Source organism: Dermochelys coriacea, chromosome 1, assembly GCF_009764565.3.
Source record: "Dermochelys coriacea isolate rDerCor1 chromosome 1, rDerCor1.pri.v4, whole genome shotgun sequence".
Classification (NCBI taxonomy): domain Eukaryota; kingdom Metazoa; phylum Chordata; order Testudines; family Dermochelyidae; genus Dermochelys; species Dermochelys coriacea.
This window is the reverse complement of record NC_050068.2, coordinates 208,759,627-208,786,150: the sequence shown is the minus strand read 5'-3', so window position 1 is coordinate 208,786,150 and position 26,524 is coordinate 208,759,627. Positions and strand designations below refer to the sequence as shown.

General features: G+C 42.4%; 1 long non-coding RNA gene across 1 annotated transcript; it reads right to left on the bottom strand.

Moving 5' to 3' along the window:
• Positions 1-4,172: 4,172 nt before the first annotated feature.
• LOC122459792 lies at positions 4,173-19,385 on the bottom strand. Its single transcript, XR_006280718.1, has 3 exons — positions 19,225-19,385; positions 4,330-4,337; positions 4,173-4,184 (listed from the first exon to the last, which is right to left on the bottom strand). It is a non-coding gene; the product is annotated as an uncharacterized LOC122459792 (long non-coding RNA).
• Positions 19,386-26,524: the final 7,139 nt, after the last annotated feature.

The window sequence follows — 26,524 nt, the reverse complement described above, 5'->3', positions numbered from 1 at the left end:
TTAGCACAATGGGGCCCAAGACTGGGGCCCCTACAGGCTACAGTAATACAAATAAATAATAGTTCCCTTCTCTCTTTCGCTCTCTGTCCAAGAGTTTCATTCTTCTTTACCCAGGACCAAGTTCATTCCAAAAACACCCCCTCCAAAACCACATTTCCTCTCCCCGCAAAGACACAATTACATTTAAAAACACATACCCCAAAAGTGCTTATTAAAAAAAAACTCCCCCCTAAAAATGCCATGCTTGAAACACACTCCCCTCCCACTCAGTTTAAAAAAATACTAACACTCCCCCAATCCAATCGTGTTTTTAAAAACCCTCCAAAAGCCCACCAATTTTCAAACAAACCCCAAACTATACAGACATCCACCCAAATTCACCCATGTCATTTAAGAAATTAACACTGCCTAAAATCCACCCCTTTAACGCACACACACTCTCTCCACACACAAATACCACCTATATACAGGTGGGGAGCAGGCAGGATCTTTCCCCTGCCTCCTTCACCATGAGAGAAGGAGGGCAATGTAGGGAGGGTCTTCTCCCTCCCTTCTAACTCTGGGGGAGTCAGCACAGGGAGGATCTTCACTTTCCCCACTCTTTCCCCAGGTTTAGTGAGGTGGGCAGTGCAGGAAGCTGGAGCAACAGGAACAGCTGCCACCCAGCCAGCTGCAGCACTGAGACCATAACCAGCCCATCCAATGGGAGACAAAGGGCAGGAACTTCACCTTGTCCTAGGTCCTGTTCATTCCCTCTGGGGCACCTGGCGTTGGCCACTGTCAGAAGACAGGATACTGGGCTAGATGTACCTTTGGTCTGACCCAGTATGGCGATTCTTATGTTCTGATTAGAACTAATTAATTGAATTTAATTGAACTGTGTTAACCCCAGAAGTGGACCAAACTTTGAACTAGTGACTCAGCTAGAGAGCTGGGGTCAGAAAGGCTAGCTATAGAGTGAAGAGTCACCAGGGAGGGGTCTGGATACTGCTCCACAACAGAGCAGGTACTGTTGGACGCTAGCCCAGGAAGGACTGAGGCTAATCAGGGTACTGTGTTAGGCCCTGTTAGACTGACTGAGAATCGAGCCCGGAGACAGGGCTACAGACCGAGGTTACAGAGGGCACCATGAGAAGCCCTTGTGTGTGGTATTTGTGTTGCTGGACTTGTACAGCAGAAGGGGTCTGTTTTGTTTGTATGCCTACAGAGGCCTGAGTCACTGAAAACCTGCTCGAGAAGTTTAACTATCAACCAGGTCATGCAAGCGGAGCAAAGCTGAGAGAGTGCAGGTGCAGACACACCTGGCTGGCAGGGGCACACACGTGAGGTGAGTGGCCCCATCACAAGCCCATTTAGGAACATAAAGAAATTAGGATGTGATCCTATGAGGAACTAAATTTCCTCAAATCCCATTGACATCCGTTGGAGCTGATCTGGATTCCCAGTACCTCACAAGAATGGGTCCTTTTTTGAGCAGGGTTGAGTAGGTAGAGTTTTACAAGAGAAAGAGATGAGAGATAGACATTACATTAAGAAAATGATGAGAAATAAGAAGGCTAGTATGACTAAAAGAAGGTCTAGTTACATAGCAAACACACAGAGACTGGACAAAGGAGTGAGAGAACTGCAAACCAGAGGGATAAAGAAGGCATGGGGAACTCGGAGGATAGAAGAAGAGGAAGAAAAGCATGGTGAAGTGTTATTGCTTAAAGCAGTGAGAGGAAATAGGAGAGTGAGTGAGAGATGGGGGAGATGAAAGTTGTGAAGGGAGCAGGCTGTTGCATTGAGTGAATGGCAGAAATAGCAAGTTATTGCTTATTATTTGCATAAGAGTTCTCATTGCGCTAAATGATTTACAGTGTTAAAGATGGAAAGTATTCACACTTGGAAGCCTAAAGTTGGGAACATAAATCCACATTTGGGCACCTAAATAAGTGCCCTGGTTTTCAGAAGAGCTGAGCTCCCCAAAAGTCAATGGCAGTTTGTTCTGGGTGTTGGCCAAAGTCAATGGCCAGTGTATATTTGGGGTCTCAGGTGCCAGCTACTATTGCCACTAAACTAAAAAACCACAGAGAGAGGGAAGTTCCATTCGGTCTCACAATGGAAACACAGGGACTATGATATCATCTTGAAAGAAATCTGTTACTGTTATTACTTGATAGTTCTCCTTAGCTCAAGGAGGTAGATTGGTTTAAGTTTAAAATAGGTTTTTGGAGCGATATGTGGTCTAGATGAAATTATTATAAGGTGGGTGCACAACTGGTTGAAAGATGTTATTCAAAGAGTAGTTATCAGTGGTTTGCTCAGCTTGGGAGAGTATATGTAGTAGTGTCCTGCAGGGGTCAGTCCTTGCTCCAGTACTAGTCAATATTTTCATTAATGACTTGGATAATGGAGAGGAGAATATGGTTATGAAATCTGCAGATGACACAAAGCTGGGAGGGGTTGCAAGCACTTTGGAAGATAGGATAAGAATTCAAAACAACCTTGGCAAATGGGAGAATTGGTCAAATTCGACAAGATGAAATTCAATAAAGATAAGTTCAAAACACTTCACTTACGAAGGAAAAATCAAATGCACAACTACAAAATGGGAAATAACTGGCTAGGTGGTCGTACTGCTGAAAAGGATGTGGAGGTTATAGTGGATCACAAATTGAAGATGAGTCAACAATGTGATACAGTTGTGAAAAAGATTAATATCATTCTGTGTTGTACTAACAGGAGTGTTGTATGTAAGACCTGGGAAGTAACTGTCCTGCTCTATTCAGCACTGGTGAGGCCTCATCTGGAGTACTGTATCCAGGTCTCGGCAACATACTGTAGGAAAGATGTGGACAAATCAGAGAGAGTCCAGAGGAGAGCAACAGAAATGATAATAGGTTTAGAAAACATGACTTAAGAAGAAAGGTTAAAAAATGAGCATGTTTAGTATTGATAAAAGAAGCCGGGGGGGGGGGAGCATGTCAATCTTCAAATATGTTATGGGCTGTTATAAAGAAGACTGTGATAAATTGTTCTCTCTGTCTGTTGAAGGTAGGACATGAAGTAATGGTCTTAATCTGCAGCAAGGAAGATTTATGTTGGATATTAAGAAAAACTTCTGAACTATAAGGGTAGTAAAGCTCTGGAATAGACTTCCAAAGGAGGTTGTGGGTCCCCATTATTGGGAATTTTTTATGAACAAGTTGGACAAATATCTGTCGGGGTAGGCTAGGTTTTTTTGGTCCTACCTCAGCACAGGGGGAAGGACTAGATGACCTCTTGAGGTCCTTCCCAACCCTACATTTCTCTGATCTTATAATTATGGGCAAAATATACATGTCCATAATTTATTTGTATTAAGTGCATAGTTTTTTGTGTGAAAATTTTTATATAAAACCATTAATTTTAATTGCAAGCAGTCATGATAGCTGCACACACAAATGGCCAGTTAAAATATTTATTTAATCTGCAGTTTTCCTGTGACTGGGCATGCAGTCATGGCAACTGTACATATAAATTACTGCAGTGAGTAAACAAACTACACAGTTCTGAGAATTTAGACCACAGAGTACCTCTTACGTTTTCCGAGTTCCCTTCCTGTTTTTGGTAATAAAAAAAAAGTGCAGTCATTGTTGTGCTGTGTCTAGTTGCTTGTGTAGCATTTTTAAACTTTGCGTGTCTGCTGGTTTGGAATCCATAAGGGTAGTCTCTAGTGAAAATGTTTCAGCTGCAGGAATCTGCTCTGAGGAGGAAGAGGATGGCAGCTGGCCATCTTTGTTTTCTAACGTGCATGGTTCGAAGAAAGAAGAATCCCTTCTGGGAGTTGATTTAGACAGTTTTGGCAGCTTTAAATTATGCACAGCATGCTGCAAAGTCAGCGCTATGAGATATTTTCAGTTCTGTTGAAATCTCATGTTAACCCCCCCACACACACACACATTATTAGCTCAAACAGAAATAAGGCTGCAGGGCAGGAGATCACTACAAACATGGCTTTCAGCTGGCTTATGCCTGCCTGTTACATAGTAGGAGCATTAATGAGTTGAGTTAATTGCTTTGGGAGCTTTGTATAGAGATAGCATTGAAACACCAAATTTTGGGATGCATTTTGACATGTACACAATGAATTGCTTGTCTTTCTGTCTTGTGTGAAAAGGAATAATCAGATGGCACTTTTACAGATAGTATTACATGGTTGTCTTAGATTAATGCGTATTGTCAGCTGCAATACAGTTTTTTAGAAGCTGAACATTTTGCCAGTAAAGTCTGTTCTGCCCTGTAAAGGGGTTAGGCCAGGGCTCGACCCTCTCTGGGGCAGCGGGTAGCCACACTGGCTCACTACACACAGTTGACTTTGGGGAATTTGTTCGGCCACCAGAGTCTCCCTCGGCAGCTCTTGCGGTAACTGGAATGAGCACCGTAGGCCCGGGCCCTGGGTCAGGGTGGAGCAACAAACAGTCAGTAGATCTGGCCCTCAGGCGGGGACAGAACAAACGGTTCAAGATTAGGCAGGCCCAGGCCCTGGGTCAGGGTGGGGCAACAAACAGTCAATAGCTCAGGCCCTCAGGCAGGGGCTGAGCAACAAAGCATGTGTGAATTAGCCCAGGCCTCCAAGGACCGGGAAGAGGGGAGACTGCCACCCACGAGTTGGGTGGCAGGGGAGACGCAGGCCCTCCCACTCTACTGCGTCCCAGCCCAGGGCCCCAGCAGCAGTAAATGACCTGCCGCTGGGTCAGTGGGGATCCTGACCGCAACACACTGACATGGGCTCCGGCAGAGTTACAGCCAGACTAGGGTCGGCTGCCCCCGGGCTGCTTCCTAGCTCCCCTCCGTCTGGTACCTGGGTCACGGCGGTGTTCTCCCGGGGGGTCCAGAACCATGGGGTCCTTGGGGCAGTGGGCAAGCGGCAGGCCCAGTAACTCCTCTATGTAGCAGGCGCAGGGCAGGGCAGTCCTGGCGTGGACCCTGGGGCCACGGGGGTTTCCCAGTGGCGGGCTAGGCTGGCTTCGTCTGGCCTCCCCAGCAGCTGGTCCTCTAGTGAGCTCTGAGGGCCCGCCTTTCTACTTCCGGGTTGCACCTTTCTACTTCCGGGTCGCCACCCGTCCCTCTGAAGGGCGGGCTCAGAGCTTCCTGGCTCCACCCACTCTGGTGTCTGGAGGGGCTCGACCCTCTCCGGGGTGGCGGGGAGCCACACTGCCTCGCGGCATGCCCTATAAGAACCAAGCTATAATGTTTTCGCACCATTTACAATTTTGTTCACTTGTGTGGTTGTAGCATGTACACAAGTTAAGAAGGATTCTTAGACAGAGAGTATAGCTGCTGCTTATACCTATACCTATACAAGTTAAAAAACTTTAAATGGTATCAAATTATAATTTCATTCTAATCTGAAACATGACTATGTCACATTATTACTCAAAGTCTCTTCTTTGTCTTCAGAGTACTGGTAATTTCTGTCTTTTACTAATTACAATATATTTTTTGTGGGTTTTTTTTCTGTGTAGATGAACTCTAAGATGTTTCTTGTACTGTCCTCTGAAGCATCGCATACTGGCCACTACTAGACTATATAAACCACTGGCCTGAGCCATATTGCCATTTCTATGCATCAAATTTAAGGCAGTCTTAATTTACAATTTAAGGGGCCAATCTTGTTCCCTTTAAAGTCAATGAGAGCCACAATTAAAAGAGAGTTTCCATCAACACAATTGTTACCTAAGTTACAATTGAAGAATCTTTATTGTTGAGGATGCATGTCTCAGAAAGAGCCCAGCTTGACTCTCAGATCCCAGACTAAATTTGCAAGGCTGGCAGTTGAACACATTCTTTTACTTGTAAATTGAGCAGATTTGATCCAGAAATGATAGAGGGAAAATTAACATGAGACCGCTTGATGCCATTTTGACAATCAGTTCTTCAGAGCAAAACTTCTAAAAATATTACAACGTGTGTCTGGAAAATGGTCAAGCACACCTTCTTTCCACATCCAGACAGAGAGTATAACATAACAGGGTACAAAACAGCTATTATTTCCCTTTTTTGTAACTACTGAAACATCAAAAGATAAAATCCCTTAACAAGGGAAAGAGATGGAATGTTGTCAGCAGCATATTTCATGTAAGTTGTAAATGAGAAATGAGCATCATAATGGAGAGTGAGCAAGAGCTATTCAGTTTGCCTTTGCACTGCAATGAGTCATTCCAATCTCTGACCTTGCTGCTCAGCGCAGTACCCACTTCACAGCTCTATTCCAAGTATTAGTGGAGCAGCAAAGCAAAATTGATGAGAAGCCCAATTCTCAGTTGCTCTACCACATCCAAAGGCCTCTCCAGTTGCATAAGAGAGCAGTAAACCATGTGGGAAATAAGTAAGAGGTTTTCCTGATCTGGGTAAAGCTCCCAGAATAACATTATCCAGCCACTGGCATAGGAGGCATGATGACTGTGTGTGAGGGAGCATGAAGGGGCATGGACGGAGGGCACTGTGCACCTTCTTTTTCAACTGGCAGACAGCTCATATGAGGCTATTGTAGCCAGAGCATAAGAAGCACTGAGGCTGCTTTGACTTATTCTGAGGGCCCCTTCAGTATTTGGACAGTTGAAGGTAAAAAAACAAGAAGGTGAGTTAAGGCCATCTTTGCTTTCCCTCCATTCCTCTGCTTGGCACAAGAAGAGAGGAATGGAGAAGTTATTTGCCCCTTCAGAGATCTTAAGTATCGCTGGTCAGAAACTGGAATTCCCACTCCATGGGAAAGTCTGACATTTTGAACATTGTTTTCATGCCAAATGGGAACAAAAAGCTGAAATTTCCCAAGGAACAAAATTTCTTAAAACTTTTGATTCAGAACCATTTAAATGTTTCATTTTGATAATGTTGGATTGTTTCATTTCAATAATATTGACACATTATTACAATATAATATAAATAGTTGAAACTACATTAATAGAAACAATAAAGTAAAAAAAGTCTTGATGCTATCAAAATTGAAACAAGAAAACCCAAATGGTTCTTCTTGACTTTTTCACATTGAAAATGTAATTGAAAGCAACACACTTGTGTGAAATGTTTGGATTTTGACAAAACTGCATCTTCTGACCAAAAACTATTCTGTCTAAATTTTTTTGACCAGGTCTAATATTGACAGTTTCATTTTGTTGCTGCTTTCTTATGTGGCACAGAACATCAGGGGAAAAAAAGACAAGATGAAGTGCTGGTAAATCGGACCATGGTATTCATTAGTACCTGGTACGCAGCCTCCCTTTTACCCACCTGTTCTCAGTACATTATTCATTCAGGCTCCAGTTTTGTGCAGCTCGTTGTGATGTTTCTCATCAGTGATGACAAGTAGTGGAAGAAGGGGGTGGGGGAGTGGCAGGAGCTTATTCCCTGCCCCCCTCAAAAGTGGAGGTGGGAGAGCTTGGAAAAGGTGGAACCTGGGGGTTATTGGAGTGAACTGGGGTGGGGCAGGTGAGAGGGCAATTGTTAGGCAGTGGGACAACTGGGAGAGTCCCCCCAATCTGCCCCTTCTTCCCATTAGCTGCCCCCATTCTGCCAGCTATAGTCTATCCCTGTCTCTTCAGTCCCATCCCACTGACTTTAGTTTCTGACCTCACCCTGTCCTGCTGCATTGCCCCTCCCGTCTCCTGAAGGTAGGGTACTGAGGCAGCCAGCCAGTTGCTGATGCTTCCTGCTGCCAAGAGCTCTGTTCAGAGCCTACAGAAGGACCAGAGAGTAGCTAGGCAGCTGCCCTCATCCCGTTTTCGCAGCAATCCTGGGGGCTAGGAGGAGAACTGCAAGGAAAAGGCTGTTCACTCCCACAGAATACTTGAGCAGGACTTTGGAAAAGCCAAAGAAGAGACCAGCTGCAAGAGTAGCCATCTCAGGTTTTACACTGACACCAGACCAGGCCAGGACTTTTGGAGTTTATTCAGTACCCTATGGATGGCTGTGTTATGCAGGCGTGACCAATACAGTTCATAATTATGTACTTACTGATGATGGGTCTCAGTGATTAGATCTAAGGAGCTTTTCTGGCACCTGCAATATAATAATAATAATGATCACCATCTTTTAAAAACTCTTCAGGTCAGATTCTCTGCTGTGCTGAATTTCTGCTTCGTGCAATAGAAGGCGGGGAGAAGACCACCAGGCAGCCGGTTATGGCTCTCTGATTCCAGCTCCTTGACTGTCTAGCTGACCTCCATTATGGTCTTCAAGAGACTATCATCTAAGGATAGCTGTATCACAGTATGGTCTAGCCATGCCTTCTCCCCACCTCTGACACATCCCCTGCCCTGGAGGCTGAGAGCAGTTTGGTACAAGGGTCAGCTATGCAGTCTCTAAACACACTGGGGAATGCCCAGTGCCAGGGAGTCTTCAGCAGGGGACAGAAGACCAGATGCCATCCCCTTTATTTAGATCATTATGTGCAAGACTCCTGGGTTCTAGTCCAAGCTCTGCCATAGAATCACTGCATGACTTTTGACAAGTGCCTCAGTTTTTCTGTATGTAAAATAGGGATAATAAGATCTAACTAATAGTTTATTTTCATTGTCCAAGCTGATAGAAATGCAGCAAGTAATGTTAACAGTTAGTAGGGTGACAAATAGATTTTTTTAAAATTTTTCTTAATCTAAGGTGCTATTGGTAATGTGTAAGGAACATGTATAAGGAAATTTTTTTCTCCACAGCTGCATAATTTTTACCCTATGTCTGTTTACAGGCATTAATTGTCAATGCAAAGAGATTTAAAATGAAAACTTTTGGACAAAAATATGTCCAGAAAGTAGCAAGCACTTCTTATTCATTTTTGTGCAATAGAAAAGCTCTTTAGAAGATCTATGCATACAACAAATGGGCAGATGGGATGTAATACAGATCATTCTCTCCCAACCATCAGGTGAGGTGAAAAAGCTGTTACATGTTTTTATGCTGGAGTAATAGCTACAGAACAGCTCCATGGCCTGGGAGTGAGCAGTCCTTTCCCTTTTGCCCCCGTAGCAACCAAAGTACTTCAGCAGGCAGTGGGGAGACTATTTGAGGAACTGGAAATGCCAGAAGAATATAAGAATGGCTATACTGGGTCAGATCCATCTAGCCTAGTATCCTGTCTTCTGACAGTGGCCAATGTCAGGTGCTTCAGAGGGAATGGACAGAACAGGTAATCATCAAGTAATCCATTCCCAGTCTCCCATTCTCAGCTTCTGGCAAATAGAAGGAATAATAGAGAGACAAGGTGGGTGAGGTAATATCTTTTATTGGACCAACTTTTGTTGTTGAAAAAGACAAGCTTTTGAGCTCCCAGAGCTCTTCAGAATGTCACAACAAAATATAAGGTGGAACAGATTGTTTAGAATATGCATTAGGTACTTATACTAAGAGAGCATTCAAGGTAAAGTGGCCTGTTAACACTCTCAGTCATAAAACAAAAAAGGGGGGTTAGTGGATTACAGATTTTTGTAATAAGCCATAAATCCAGTGTCTTTATTAAGCCCATCATTTTAGTGTATAGCAAAATTATGAAATTAAGCTGCCTTAGCTCATCTTTTGAAGGTGTTGGTTTCTTTTGAGGATGAGGACTGAGAAGTTAGACAGGGAGTGATCATTTGTGAAAAGTATTCATCCACAGGTAATCGGGAGTTTTTGTCTTATGATTTTTCTGTGTGAGTTAATATGAGAGTGTAGTGATTGTCTGGTTTCACGAACCACATAGTTGGAGCATTTGATGCATTTGGTGAGTATACCACATGTTATGATAGGCACCATGGATCTTGACAGGTGTGTTGTGGGGGGTGTTGACATTTGAGTAGCGGAGCTATGTCTGCATGTTTTGCTTCTGTTGTTATGGCAGGGTCTGGTGCCACTTGGAGTTGGTGTGTCCTGGTCTATGGGGAGCTTGCTTTTGATGATGAGCTTGGAGAGGTTGGGAGTTTGTTTGAAGGCCAGAAGAGGGGTTTCTGGAAAGATTTATTTCAGGAAATAGTCCATCAAGTATGGGTTATAATTGGTTGATAAGGGGTTCCACTGTGGGGTGGTAGGAGACAACTAGAGGAATGCAATTGGTGGGTTTCTTTCTGTATTGAAGCACGTTCTCTCAGGATATTTGGGGGGCCCATTCCATGATGTGATGTACATGAGGTGAAGAACTCAGATACCACAGAATATGCTCTGAGGAGAAAGCCTGGAATACTCACCTTAACATACTTTAAACTGCCTTCATCAAAGGTTCTATTTCTTTAATGTATTTAAACACATTTAGAATGGGAGTTCACAAAACCCCCATACTTTGCATAATCATAGATTCTAAAACCAGAAGGGACTATTTTGATAATCTTGTCTGACTTCCTGTATAACACAGGCCATAGATCTTCCTCCAAATAATAGTTCCTAGAGCAAATCTTTTAGACAAACAGCCAATCTTGATCTAAAAATTGTGAGTGATGGAGATCCACCAGGACCCTTCACAAATTGTTCCAATGGTTAATTACTCTGTTAAAAAATTATGCCTTATTTCCAGTCTGAATTTTTCTAGTTTCAAATTCCAGCCATTGAATCATTGGATTGTTCTCTTGCTAGATTAAAGGGTCAATTGTTAAATATTTGTTCCTCATGTAGGTACTTATAGATTGTGATGAAGGCATCCCTTAAGCTTCTCTTTGTTAAACTAAATAGATTGAGCTCCTTGAATCTATTGCTAGAAGGCAGGTTTACTAATCTTTTATCATTTTCATGGTTCTTCTCTGAACCCTCTCCAATTTATAAATGTAGAAACTGTGACCTACAATGGGACAGATTTACTCCAGGGCCCATGTTGTTGTCTAGTAACACAGATGCTTGCAGAAAGTCCATCATGGTAGCTTGAAGTGATAGAAAGTGAATGGAGCCTCCCCTTTGCTGGATAAGTCAAAATGGGAAAGGCTAGCCAAGAACTGGAGGTGGTAAGGGGCCCATACCCTCTCCAGTGAATCAGACCTAGTATTTCTCTGAAAACTACCAACCTTAATCCTGTTACCTCCTCTGTAACAATGAAAACAGCTTTTCTTTTTTTTAGATACAATATTTATAAGTGATATATGCCATCATGTGCCAGCAATGCCCCTCTGCCATGTACATTGGCCAAACAGGACAGTCTCTACGTAAAAGAATGAATGGACACAAATCAGACGTCAAGAATTATAACATTCAAAAACCAGTTGGAGAACACTTCAATCTCTCTGGTCACTCGATCACAGACCTAAGAGTGGCTATACTTCAACAAAAAAGCTTCAAAAACAGACTCCAACGAGAGACTGCTGAATTGGAATTAATTTGCAAACTGGATACAATTAACTTAGGCTTGAATAGAGACTGGGAATGGATGAGTCATTACACAAAGTAAAACTATTTCCCCATGGTATTTCTCCCTCCCACCCCACCCCCCACTGTTCCTCTGATATTCTTGTTAACTGCTGGAATTAGCCTACCTTGCTTGTCACCATGAAAGGTTTTCCTCCTTTCCCCCCCCTGCTGCTGGTGATGGCTTATCTTAAGTGATCACTCTCCTTACAGTAAAAAGAAAAGGAGTACTTGTGGCACCTTAGAGACTAACAAATTTATTAGAGCATAAGCTTTCGTGAGCTACAGCTCACTTCATCGGATGCACGGCTGCTACTCTGAAATCTCCTTACAGTGTGTATGATAAACCCATTGTTTCATGTTCTCTGTGTGTGTGTATATAAATCTCTCCTCTGTTTTTTCCACCAAATGCATCCGATGAAGTGAGCTGTAGCTCACGAAAGCTTATGCTCTAATAAATTTGTTAGTCTCTAAGGTGCCACAAGTACTCCTTTTCTTTTTGCGAATATTTATAAGTGTTTCACAGTCCTTTAGAATGAGGCTGTCCCATTTCAGCATCCTTGGTAAGTTCTGAAGCTCATGCATCACTAACATACTTACCTGCTTAATAGGGAAAACCAGCTGCTTCTACAGCAGCTTTCCTTCTTCCTCCTGGATTACATCTTTAGTATGTCTTCTTCATTTTCATTTTTATTACTCATTCTCTTTTTATCCTGGTCTCTTTTCCCTGTCTCTTAATTTTTCTTTCCTTTTTTCTTCATGTTCTAGTTTCCTTCCTTAATATTTTTATTCTCTCCCTTCCCCAGTCTATCACAGAGGGCTGGCCATAAGATTTTTTTGGGAGTGTTATCTTAGTGATTCTTTTTGGCCCCTAAAACTGAAACATTCATTTTAAATAATAATAATAATTAATAATAAATCCTTGATCAACAGATGTAGCCTTTCAGCTGCAGAAGAAGTGGTTCCCATCTGCTTGCATTGACAATAATGGACAGTAACCAATGTCTGAAAATGTTTTCAAGGGATAGTTCTCCAAATAAACTAGGAATTTAGTTTATTCGTCAATAGGCCACCATCCATCAAAAGGTTTTGTACACATGTTGCCAATTTTTTTCCTTTTAGTATGCTCTCTCCTTTCTCTATTATTTCTTCATTTGAAAGACAACCTTTCCTTTCTTCTCATTATTTGTCTTTCATAGTCACTGCATATTCTTCCTTTTACATCTCCCTCCATCACTCTCAAGTCATCTCTTTCCTCTGTGCTCCTTTTACTCGATTTTCTCTTTCTCTCTCCTCTTTGCTCTCATTGTCCCTACTCACTTTGCTCATCCTTGTCTGTCCTTAATGCCCTCGCTTCCCCACTCACCCAGAGTCCCATATCTTTAGCGTCATACATGAAGCCAGTCCCTCCCTCTCCCCAGCTTGACTCTTTGTGGGTCCTTCTCTCTCCTGTACCTCAAAAAAAAATTCCTACTTAAACAATTCACTAAAAAATTGACACAAACTAAACTTTTTAGTTACACTGAGTCTGCATTTTTTTGCTGAAAAAGTTTCATCTGAAATGTTTTCCCTAGCTCTAAGAGTAATGCGGGCAGCAGGGTAGAGAGACTGTCTATTCCTCAACCAGCTGGTGCTCAGCTAGTCTGGAGCTTCCTGGGAGAAGGAGGAAGCAGAAGCTAGATGCTTTAGGATCTTGCTGGCAGAGACAGAATGGGGAATAGAATGGGCAAAAAGGATGTCAAGGGGGAACATTCAGGAAAGATGGAGACTTCATTTGGGTCTTGTTTCCCAGACTGGACTCTCAGGTTACCTCCCAATTTCAGTGTAGGCCAATCCTTCCACATCTGGATAAGCTCTGTGCAGAGAAAGCAGCTCATCCCCCATGGAAACATGTGAAGGTAAAGCTATTGAACTTGTGCCTTGCATAATGACAGGTTTCAGAGTAGCAGCCGTGTTAATCTGTATTCGCAAAAAGAAAAGGAGTACTTGTGGCACCTTAGAGACTAACAAATTTATTAGAGCATAAGCTTTCGTGAGCTACAGCTCACTTCATCGGATGCATTTGGTGGAAAAAAAAAAAAAGAAAAAAAAATTTTTTTCCACCAAATGCATCCGATGAAGTGAGCTGTAGCTCACGAAAGCTTTTGCTCTAATAAATTTGTTAGTCTCTAAGGTGCCACAAGTACTCCTTTTCTATTGAACTTGTGTATGTGTTTGCGTTCAGCTGTTTTATTAAGAATACATATTATAGGCCTCAGGCTGAATTATTCTGGAAAATTTCAGCCAAAACAGTTCAGCTGTTTCTGAGAACAAACTTAGTGAAAAATACGTTGTTTTGCTCATGTTACAAAATTCTTGAAACCTTTCCTTTGAAAGTTGTGTAGTGAATGAGGCAGGAGATTACAGGAAGAGAAAAGACAGTCTCATGGGCAAAGGAACTGAATTCTGCTCTGGAGAATTGGATTCTATTTCTCCCTCTGCCCCATGGTTTCTGTGTGATGCTGGGCAAGTCACTTAAGCCAGCCTTTTCACAGGTGGTCACTAACTTGAAGTTCCTTATTTTCTGGGTGCCCAACATGAAACTCTGGGTCTAATTTGCAGACATGCTGAGCACTCACAGCTGTAATTGAAGTCAATGAGAGCTGTGCTTGGAACATAGAAAGTGCTATATAATGCTAAGAACTCTGAAAAATCAGGCCCTCGGCATGTCAAATTGGACATGCAAAATTAGTGGACACTTTTGATCTTAAACTCTTTGTGCCTTGGGTCCCCATTTTTAAATGGGGATAATAATACCCCTCACCTCAAAGGGTTGTGAAAATATATCAATTAATATTTGTGAAGCACTCAGATACTCTAGTGATAACATACATCACTATTATTATAGTGATTACATATACCACTATTACTGACATCACATCTTTAGTTAATCTGGTGCAATTTTGTGTATAGATGAGATTTAAACCAGCTTTCTGAGCACAGGCTGATGATACATGTTAATCCAATCATACTTACTGGCATGACAAGCTAGACAAATATTGCCCAAGTGTAACAGATTTGTCATAGGTGGGTTGATACAGTCTATGCTGGATAAGTTTTACAGTGTGTTTGGAGCTCTCTCTTATGTCTATTTGTTTTTCATAGATTCCAAGGCCAGATACTTATTTTCAGTGTCCATTCCTGTTAATTACTGATTGGGATGAGTTGGTAAATTTCATAATCATATGTCCTCTCAGGAGCTTAAACAGGGAGAAAACAGTCAATAACAGTTGAGTAGGGCCAGTAATTTGACATTGCTTGGGCAAAGATTGTTCAGGGCCTGGAATGCCTAAATTTGCCCTCTGTGCTATAGTATTGCATGGCTAGATACTAAAGCTACCTGGCCCTTTTGGTTAATCTTAGTTCACCCAGCGCTACCTATGAAGTTCATCGTAGCACCTGGGAGCGGATAATTTTGATTTGTGCAATTCCCTCAAGTATGGGTCTGTTTGGATTTAGCCAGGAGTTGCTTGGCTGTTCCATTCAGGCCAGTTCTAGCATGATGCAGTAGGGCATTGGGAAGTTCTACTTGCAATTGTTTGAGTGCACTGTAACTTACAGATACCATAGAAGATAATGTATATGTGTATCTTTGCATTTGTGCATACTTAGCCCCTGCCCAAATCCCCCAAATCATGAGCTATTTGTGCAATATATTAATAGGTAAGAAATAACTATAGCTGATTGAAAAATACAATTTTATTTCAAATTTTCTGTGAAAATTTTTGCACAAAATTGTTTGGGTTGAATTTTTGTGTGGAAATAAAACTGGATTTTTGGACCAGTTCTAACTACAAGTGAGTGAGAGAACAGGGATGATAACACATGATTTCTGCTTTCTTGACTCCTGTGCTACCAACTAGACCATACAGCTTTATAACGTCCGAAAGCCTTTTTGATTCTTGGTCAATGGCAAATTTTGTTGATTTTTTTGACTGATGTGTATGGTTATGGGCTGTACTGTGTTTCTTGCCTCAAATTTTTCATATTTCTGGGGTTTCAGTTTGAAGCACTTCCCCACATGTTTGAAACAAAAGTCTGTGTAGTATGTAGGAGCACACAGGTAAACATAAGGAAGACACATGCAGTAAGTCACCAGGAGTGCATGGACAATCTGAGGTTTGTGAAGGAAATAAAATACGAAATAGCAGTGACACTGCCAAAGATATGTAATAAAACCTTAAAAATAGTGGACTAAAATCTCAGCCCCATGGAAGCTGCTTTGCACTGGTCCAGTGGCTCAAAGCAGCAATAAAGCAAGCTTCCTTTACATATGGAAGTATATACGCACTAGTTCCTGGGCAGATGAGCACTATGCCACCGTTGCTGTGAGGGTGAAACAGTCATAAAGGTCCCTCTGGAAAGTGCCTGTATGCTATTTACAATTCTGTGTGTGTGCGTTTGTAGGTTTATGTTGATGGATGGGACAGCACTAATGTTCTCAGCATGAATACTTCTGTGTTTGGAGTTATTGCTAAACTCATAATAAGGGCTCAGGCCTTTGCTGTGCTTGGTCTGCTATGTGCAGAAGTGATGGGGGACCCACAAAGGGAATCCCGGGGGCCTGTTAACTTCAATGTTAATGGGGGCAACTAGATAGTTATTAATTTGTGTTTAAAGAAATTGTCTTTATTTAATGAAAAAAATCATAAATTGAATGTTGGAAGGATATCAAGCACAAAAATCAAGAAATGCAGGGTAAAGGTTTGCAAGCTCCATCTCAGTTCTGCCCCCTTGTGTTTGTGCATCAGAGTATAATCTGTAATCACTGCACATTATTTGTCACTTAGTACAAAGTGAAATGACTTTTACAACTTTACATGAAGTACTGCTCTTTATTTGCAATTGTTATTATTTCAAAGTGATATAAGCTAAATTAAAAAAGGCACTCAGTGTGGAATAAGAGTGTCTACATGGGGAGTTATGCAGGTATAACTATAGGGGTATAATTATGCTCGTAAATTTCCCCATGTAGACAAGTCTTGAGATGATTCTGGTCAGCATGCTAGGCTGCAGTCACAGCACAGCAGCAGCCTAACAGTTATCTAGTTGTTTATAGGCATCACAGCAAAGGAGAGTTTTAAGGAGGATTTTGAGTGTGGATAATGAGGTAGCTTTACGGAAGCTTATGGGGGTACTCCCCATGCATGAGGGATGGACTGAGAGTTCTAGTTCAAAAATTTAACAAGTGGATGATGAAGAGTGGCTTCATTCGCCAATTGGAGGAGGGAGCTGACTTCTCAGTAGCATATTGAGAGATGGTAGGTGTGGTGGGGCTAGGTGGGAAGGGACTTGAAAGAGAAGACAAGCAGTTTTTGTTTGATGTCATGATGGCAGGCAAAAAAAGGGGTGACATGGTCAAAGTGACAAGACCGGAAGCTTATCTTTGGAGCAATGTTTGAATGGCTATGAGCAGGGCAAGAATGCATTTCTCAAAGTCAGAGAAGAGGACACTGCAGTTGTCAAACATGAGTATTGCCAATTCACACAAATTTGGCCCCTGAGCAGCTAGTGTCATGATGATGTGGAAACCTGTAGCCTCTGTGTGATGTTTGAGATACAATGCTCTCCAGAGTAGTGGATGGTGTACTGAATTACACACACAGCATGCCTGAGATCCACTGGCTGGTATTAACATTTCTGTGCCTTTCACAAGCCCTTATTATGGGCCATGGCCTCATACCCCAGGGTATCACTATGAGTCACATATTTCATAGATCAGATAATTAGTAGTTTGTAGAAAGTTACATCAAGCAGAGCTAGGAAGAGAACCCAGGGCTCTAACATAACAGAGCTGAGTCATCTACCTTGCCACAGAGTCTTTCAAAACAGCCATCAGATTATGTGCTTGTGTAACCCACTAACAGGGGCTCTGTGCCATCCTCTAGCAGGTAGTCCACATGTGCAGGTTTTAAAGTCTGTTACTGTGGGCATGCTACGTGAGCTCATTCTCTAGGTTAAGCAGTAGAGATTCATCCAGAGATTCCTGGTTCAGTCCTAACTGATCATCTGAGTAGGATGCTGGTACATTTGGCTATGTTGCCTGTAACTACTAAACCACAATCTGTTCCCAGACCCAGGAATAGAAACCAAAAATCTTCCATTGTTGTCTCACAAATACTTGTCTAACCCACTGCAATGTGTGTGTTGTGTTTCCCTGCACTGGCTGGTCTGCATAGAGGGTAGAAGCCTGCTTTCCACCTGCTGCTCTTACCCATGAGGTATTCCTATAGCTGAGGAGGTCTAGGCTGTGGTTCTAAAGATATGCATACAAATTCGTGTAGGGATCCTGCAGTAATTGTTAGAATCATTTTATATTGTAAAGCATTGTATTTAGAGGTAAATTTGGATGTTGCACTAATTGTTTTACTGTTGCATTTTTATTATTTGTATTTGGTTAATGAGAGCTGTCCCTTTAACGATAGGCAGTGGCAGATTTAGAGTGTTAGAGATTGTGAGATCTGTATGGGAGATGTTCTCTATATTACATCCAGAGCCTGGAAGCCCATACCTGTGAAAACTCCAAAAAGGGCAGAACTTGATTTAATCAGTTTCTTTACAGAAACCAAGTCTCCTTCTCTAAAGGATTGTTAGCATTTATGGGGATTGGATGCCACATGGCAGTGCTTATCAGCTACAGAGTCTATTACAAATAGGTGACAGTCTGAATCCTGCCCTGCTCAGCAGGGATTATCAGCTGTTCACATCTAATGGATGGATGGTGGCTCCTATTTGAGATGGGGCTCAGTTCTAGGTCCCACATCACAGACTGACCACTGTGCCTTGCATTAGAGTGTCAACTCTTCAGGGCAGGGACTGTCTCTGACTGGGTGTTTGTTCTGAGTCTAGCCTGATGGCACCCTGATCCCAGGCAGATGCTCTAGTTAGAGCTCCTGCAGCAGGGGCCAAAATTGCCATACCTGCTATAAATGTGTGGGACTGGATACAATTAACTTAGGCTTGAATAGAGACTGGGAATGGATGAGTCATTACACAAAGTAAAACTATTTCCCCATGTTATTTCTCCCCCCCACCCCACCCCCCACTGTTCCTCAGATATTCTTGTTAACTGCTGGAAATAGCCTACCTTGCTTGTCACCATGAAAGGTTTTCCTCCTTCCCCCCCCCCCCGCTGCTGGTGATGGCTTATCTTAAGTGATCACTCTCCTTACAGTAAAAAGAAAAGGAGTACTTGTGGCACCTTAGAGACTAACAAATTTATTAGAGCATAAGCTTGTAGCTCACGAAAGCTTATGCTCTAATAAATTTGTTAGTCTCTAAGGTGCCACAAGTACTCCTTTTCTTTTTGCGAATACAGACTAACACGGCTGCTACTCTGAAACCTCTCCTTACAGCGTGTATGATAAACCCATTGTTTCATGTTCTCTGTGTGTGTATATCAATCTCCCCTCTGTTTTTTCCACCAAATGCATCCGATGAAGTGAGCTGTAGCTCACAAAAGGTTGTGCTCTAATAAATTTGTTAGTCTCTAAGGTGCCACAAGTACTTCTTTTCTTTTTGCGAATACAGACTAGCACGGCTACTACTCTGAAAACTGTGTGGGAATTGGCATCACTGCAATTATTACCTACACACTAGGAATGAGCAGGAGGAATTAATAAATCAGCAGACAGATAAAAAAATGATTAAAACTTTTTAAAAAAATCAGGATTTTCAGGACAATCACATGATTTTCTAGGGTCTGATCCATGAGTTTTGAACTTTGGGTTGGTGGTACTATTGCATTTAACCCAGCTATGATCTGTTGTTTTTCTCCATCTACCATTGCTGATGATTCTTATCACTCTTTGTAACTTAGAAGTGATTTTTCTAAGGATAAGTCTTCTAGCTTCAGTTCAAACTAACCTCAGAGTTATGAACTACCTCAGGAATAGAGGTTGTTCGTAGCTCTGAAGTGTTCATAACTCTGAACAAAATGTTATGGTTCTTTCAAAAGTTTACAGCTGAACATTGACTTAATACAGCTTTGAAACTTTACTGTGCAGAAGAAAAATGCTTCTTTCCCTCTATTTATTTTAGTAGTTTGCATTTAACACAGTATTGTACTGTACTTGCTTTTTGTGTGTGTGTGTGTGTGTGTGTGTGTGTCTGGTGCTGCCTGATTGCATTCTTCCGGTTCAATCAACATAGCTTAATTGACCTGAGCCAATTTATACCATCTGGTATAAGATCTGGTCCAGTAAAAGTCCAGGGAGTGAAGAGTCTTGTATGAGACTGAAGTATGCAAGTTATGTCAAAGCCAGGCAGGAGTATTTTAGTTCTGAAGATAAATTTCAACATATTGACTCTCAGCCTGGCAATATTTTCTCACAACTCTCATGGGCCAATCTGCAACAGGCCCTCCATGGGGGCAGTGTGGAGTCACACTACCTGAGAGGAGGTCCAGGAGCGATTTATCTCAAGAGCTCTAATCTCTCCCTGAGCTTCCTGGCATACATGGGGACTGCACAAACTCCACCTTCCCTAAGGAAGGTGATGCAGCCAGCTCCCACAGGTATACCCATGCAGTTCTACTGGGTGGTGTGGATAAAAAGTGGGACCATAGCCTTGTCTCTCCCCACTTGGGGTGATTTGCAACCATGGGACATTAGGCGCAAGCCATCCCTGTGCTCTCCTCAGTACTGGCACTGCTATTGTGCTAGGTCATTGCGTGAGGGAAAATAAGGAAGTGGTGGCAAAAGCTCTTTTCTCCCCTACTCTCCCATGCAAGGATCAGTGGCACTTTCACCTTTGGTGGGGAGCGTGAACTTGGGCTGGAATAGCTCCTAATGCAGTTTTGGTGCATAATGGTTTCGAATTCTGATTTGTAGAAGTTTCATGGTGAGAGAGGAGGCTGAAAAAACTACAAACAAAACAATCGCATAGCTCAGTGGTCCCCACCACGGTGCCATGGCGTCCGCCGGGGCATTTTTGTGAGGTCGCAGGACACTGCACCGCTGAAATGCTACCACAGTCTTCTGGGAATAGCAATACGCTATTCCCACACAAACGATGGGGACCACTGCCATAGCTCAATGGCAGGAGCAGCTGCCTCATGGCATTGCCTGGCATACACTCTCCCTTTTCCATGTTCAGCTGACAGTATAGTGTAATATAATTTGTTTAGGTGCATGGCATAATGGGATCAACATGATCCTGTAGGGAGAGGAGGAGCACAGTGCACCATGTTATGTGAAGGAAGGAAATGCTTTGTTTTCCCAAGGCTGAGAGGAATGTTGTCATATTCCTTCCTGGGGAAGGGGAGTGCTTTACAGCATGTTGCCTCATGGGGGAAATGGAGTGCTGTGCTACCTTTTGTCTGCAGGGGAGGGGAGCCCTGCATGGCACTTTGTTGTGCTGAGCAATGCAGTGGTATGGTGTGTGGGGAAGGAAGGGGGGGGGTGCATTGCATGTTGTCACTTGCAATAGTGGAGCGCTGCATGGTGCATTGACCACGTAACTCTTTTGCACACATCTGCTCCAAGAGCTTGTCTTCACTTCAGTTTCTGACCTCAGGATAGTGAACGTTTCTGCAAAGGCAAGTCTAGAAAGTTGATACTCATTTGTTCAAAGGTACAGGCGTTTGTAGTTTACTCTAGGCCAGGGGTCATCAGTTATTTTTTGGCTTTTGGTATAGTCAATGTCCAGATTCCAGAGAAAATAATTTAAAAAATAACAATAATGATAATAATAAGTAAATAAAAAAGATTTCACAGTCCATTCAAAAGCATCTGGTGCTCTGGATTTGGCCTGCGGTCTGCCTATTGGCTACCCTTGCTCTAGGCTGATTCCTAGTGTCTTGGCCTTTATAGTGGTGTTAACTACTTTGAGTAAATTGGCAATCAGTTAACTTGAGGTAAAAATATCTCTACTGAAGACAAGCCGTAACCACTGGGCTCAGGGATATTCTGATGTGGGTCTTTCTCACTCTCCTGTTGAATCTGTTCCACTTTAAATAAATAATTAAATATTAAGTGAGCCAGAGTGAGTCTGGCTCTGTAGCCCAGCGGTTGGGGCACTCGTGAGAGGTGGGAAACTCCAGTTCAGATCCCTTCTCACAGGCGGGGGCGGGGGGGGGGCAGGGCAGGAGTTGAAGCAGAGTTTCCCACATAGTAGCATAAACACTGGGCTAAAGGTTGGAAGGGAGACCATCTACTTCCTCAGATGTTTTGTGTGGAGTTGCTGGGCATGCTCTGAGCATGCCTACTGGAGCAGGCTCTGCAAATGAAATAAGTGGGGAAATGCGCGTTTTCCTCCGGTTTGTGGATTGCGCTGGGTTTTAAGTGTGAGCTAGGCATCTGGAGCCTGCTTGAGGCAGCTGTGTGCATGCCCAGAGGCAGAAACGTAGGCACCTAGGGGACTTTTACAAAAAAACATTTGGTGACAAGTGAGTTTAGGCACCTACAGAGCTTGGTGGCAGCTAAGCAATGATTTTTGTGGCTCACAGTGGTGCCTAAATCTGGGTTTTAGGCACCTAAGTCTCTTTGTAGATCTGGGCCTTAGGCTTTCACTGCCCCAGATCTCCATCTGTCAAATGCCAGCACTGTCCTGGGGTAATAGCACTGTCTTAGTTCAGAGGGGTGCTGTAAGGGTAACACATTACAGATTGTGAGCCCCCCCACATTACTATGTAGATACCCGAGATTAATCTTCATTTAAAAATCTATTTATCAACACATTTCATATTAATGAGTATTTTCAACTAAATGCCATAGCTTTGTGTGGTGGTGGTGAGATGGGAATGGAGGATAATGCATGGTAGTGGGATGGATTAATGTTATAGTGAAATTTATGGGGTGTTTTAGTAGAATTTGGTTCCTTTGGGCCACAGAATACACATAGCTCTTGCTAAAGGCACTGTCTTCTGGGTAAATATTACAGCCTTTAGGAATAAAAGAAGCCCATGCCTGTAAACTCTTCACACAACCCTAGCCTGCCTCCTCTCCCAGCCCATCTGCACCTTTACTTAACCTCTGCTTTCTTCTTGTTTTCCTCCCTTCTCTTCCCTTCCTTCTCTTTGTCTCCCCCCCCCCGTCCCTCCCCATCCCCCAGTCTTCCACAATAAGCTTCCCTGAAAAGCAATCCAGCTGCTTCTCAGACCCTGCTGAGCTCTGCAGATGGGCTGAGAGGGGGAGTAACAGATTCCCTTTGAAGCATCACTGTGGAAGTTCACAATGGGACTTTGAAGGGAAATTACTGCCTCCCCCTGCAGCCTGACTGTGGGGCTCAGCTGCCCTACAGAAATGGCTGGGATGCTTTTCATTTCAAACTGATGGACCGACTGTACAAGAGGAAATGGAAGGGTAGCAGGAGGGTAGTTAGAGGGAAAATGGAAAGACAGGGAGAAAAGAGAGGCACTGACATTTTGAAACTGTTTTTTGACCACTGTGAGGTAAGGGCTGGCCGCTTTTCTATCAGATCAGTACAGATCTCTGGCCACTTTACACTATTAGAAAGGATGGACTGAAATGGCTTTTGAGCTACAAATTGTAGCTGACAGGGTAGCTGGGATAATGGAGGATGGGAAGAGGAAGAAGAGGTCCAAATATCCATTTTCAAGAGCCAAGTTAATTACTATTAGATTGAGCATGCCTCCTTAATTTATTCCAAGTCACAGTAAGGGGTGCCTTAGTTGGCTATTGGTGCACTTGGCCTTTGGTCCCATTCCTCACAACAACCCTGGGATATGTACCAATACTTGACTATATTTTGCCTTCCTGCTGTTTTGTCAGGTATTCTGATTGTCTAGAAAGATTAATCTGCTAGAGTGTCTGGGATCAATGAGGTGGAACATCTGTGTATCCACAAATTGTATATTTCCTGTACTAAATCATCACTGGCACAGGTAGTGCTGTTACATGACCTGATCCAAAATCCACTGATGTCAATGGGAATCTTTCTGTCCGTGGGCTCTGGATCAGACCCATAGTCAATACATTGTACTTTGGCAAATTTTTATGGCACCTTCCCTTAAATTAAAAAGTAGAGATTTTTATTTATTTAAATATAAAAATTAATAATTCAGTGAGTGCAGTAGCCACTGAGAGAATTAGTTTGATATTACATTCCATTTATTTTACACTTTCTTATATTTTCAGTTTTCATTATGCCACAGATTTTTGTAGAAATAAGTTGTAAATTTTTAACTGAGAGTAATTAACCATTGGAATAATTTACTAAGGATTGTGGTGTATTCTCCACCACTGACAATTTTTAAATCAAGATTGGATGTTTTTCTAAAATATCTGCTCTAAAATATTATTTTAGGGAAGTTGTGTGGCCTGTATTATACAGGAGGTGAGACCAGATTATCACAGTGGTCCCTCCTGGCCTTGGAATCTATGAATCATAGAATTTGTCAATGGGTAAGCTGTAGGTTTTGGCAGCTGAGTAGAGGGGAAATGGGGGTTTTGACACCTAGGAAAGTATGGAAGGCATTTAGGGATCGTGAGATAAATATATGATCTGTGCCTGCTAAAATGATCAATAGTGAAGTAGTTAACTATGTTGCCACTGAAATTGTCATATTTAGATTGCAGAGTTGACTCCCTGCTGAGATAAGTGGGGCAATTCATATCTATCAGAACTAATGTTTCAGGCTGTCTGTAGTCTCAGGAAGTCAACATTACATTGGTTTTATCAGTTCACATTCTGAAGGTTTTTTTGCAACTTAAAACCTAGATACTAAAGCAGAAACTCATGGTGAGGGAGATTCCTCACCAGTATCTGTGGCAAGAAATCAGGGAATAATTGGCTCCTTTACTATAGTTAAGACTGAAATAGATTAATAGATATTAAGGTCAGAAGGGACCATTGTGATCATCTAGTCTGACCTCCTGCACAACACAGGCCACAGAATCTCACCCACCCACTCCTGCAAAAAACCTCTCACCTATGTCTGAACTATTGAAGTCCTCAAATCATGGTTTAAAGACTTCAAAGAGCAGAGAATCCTCCAGCAACTGACATGTGCCCCATGCTACAGAGGAAGGCGAAAAACCTCCAGGGCCTCTTCCAATCTGCCCTGGAGGAAAATTCCTTCCCGACCCCAAATATGGCAATCAGCTAAACCCTGAGCACATGGGCAAGCTTCACCAGCCAGATACTACAGAAAATTCTTTCCTGGGTAACTCAGATCCCACCCATCTAACATCCCATCACAGGCCATTGAGCCTATTTACCATGAATAGTTAAAGATCAATTAATTGCCAAAATCATGTTATCCCATCATACCATAAATATAGAGTTCCTGTTATAACCCTGTTTTGAGATACTCATATGATTCCTACATGTTTACCTTTTTATCTGAAAACTATCATGCTTGGTCTCTATCCCAAAAGAGATGCTTTTGAAATGTTTGAACGTTATTATGTCTTTGAGTTATGATAGAATGGAATAAAACCACTTTTCCTATTGTCATAAATAAAATGACTTTTTCGGCAGGGTGAAGAGTGTGCAAAACCAGCTAAACTGGAACCTTGAAGTCTGTCACGGGCATAGTTCTCCATGTGCAGCACATGCTTTTCAAAGTTTAAAAAAATGGGCTGTGAAATAGCCTAGTTATGAATGTTTGAAAGTGGACAGCTGTGCATGTATGTAGAAAATGTATGTCCCTGTTTGTGATATAGCTTGGATCCTAAAAGTGCCTACGCCACTCCCCCACCCCCATAAATCAATAGCGTGTAATACACTGACTTCAACAGCTATGGGATTAGGCCTTAATAATGAGCCACTTTCATAAATTTAACATTGCCAGATTGATTGGCTATGTACAAGCTACAGTTTAGGTTGGTATAAGTTATGTTGCTTAAGGGTGTGTGAGTAAGCCACTCCCCTGAGCGATGTAAGTTACACCAACCTAAACGCTGGTGTGGACAGCGCTATGTCGGCAGGAGAGCTTCTACCACTGCTCACGGGGGCTGGTGTAATTAAGTCGACAGGAGAGCGCTCTCCCTTCGGTTTAGAACTTCTGCACTAGCAGCGGTACAGTAGTGCAGCAGCATTGGTGCTACTGTGCCATGGTAAGCTGTGTAGTGTCATCAGACCCATTGTTTTCAGATGTACCTTGTAATTTAAGGTTTGGTGAGATCTACAAAATGAGATGGTTTGATATTTCTCTTGTCAGTAATTTGGGATTTATGCAAATGCAAACTTTCTGAATTAAGCACCTTTGAGAATATGCCAGATTTAAAGATTCATAACTTCTAAAATTAGGATACTTCTTTTCTTAACACATACCTTGATGTTTAGCATTGGATGACAGCCATAAAATAAAAACTGTTTTTTGAAGTTTCTAGCATCTAGAGATGTGAAGCTATGCAAGCACAAACTTTCTGAATCAATTTCTAATGCTATAGGACTTGGACATTTAGGCCTGATTCTCCATTTAGATGCACCATTTTTATGCCAGTATCACTCTGCTGGCACGAGCTGGTGTAACAAAGTGGAAAATCAGGCTATATAGCACACAGAGGAGGTGTATATAGCCTGTATATAGTATGTACATGAGACTGCAGCTATGGCTGAAGAGGAATGTACAAAGTCTGATCTCCTGTGGGTAACTGTGAATAGATATAGAGGTAGTATGTCAGGGCAGAATAGAACATAGGTGTTTGAATGGATTTCTTTGTGTGTGACACTGAATATCAGGACAAGAGCAAAGATTTCTTTTGATGAAGGGAAAAGGTTTGGGACCTCTTCAGTGCCTGTCTGATTGGAATGTGTGAGTCTATAAATATGAAAGGAGCTTGCAGGTTCATTTGGTTCAGCTTGTGATTGCCAGGATGTTTGAAAATGTGTGTATGAATGTGCGTGCTCCTCCTGTTTGACTAGTAATGTATACAGATAGGGGACAACTGTATGTGCGTTTATCTCTGGGCCAAATCTTCAGCTGGTGTGAGTCAGGGTAGCTCAGTCAAAATCAACAGAATTACACCAGCTGAAGGATCTGGCTGATGGAATCTATGCGTGATTGCATGTGGTATACGGCTGTCTGGGGTTGTGACTGGCACACTGGGTAAGGATGCTGCTTTGGAAACTTGAACCGAAAATAGCTTGTAATGCAAGAGAGAGAAAGCCTAGCCACAAATAACCATCCATACAACCATGAGGTTTTCTGTTAAAGAAAAAGAAAATGCTCATTAAGACTGGTTCACCTGTCTGTTAC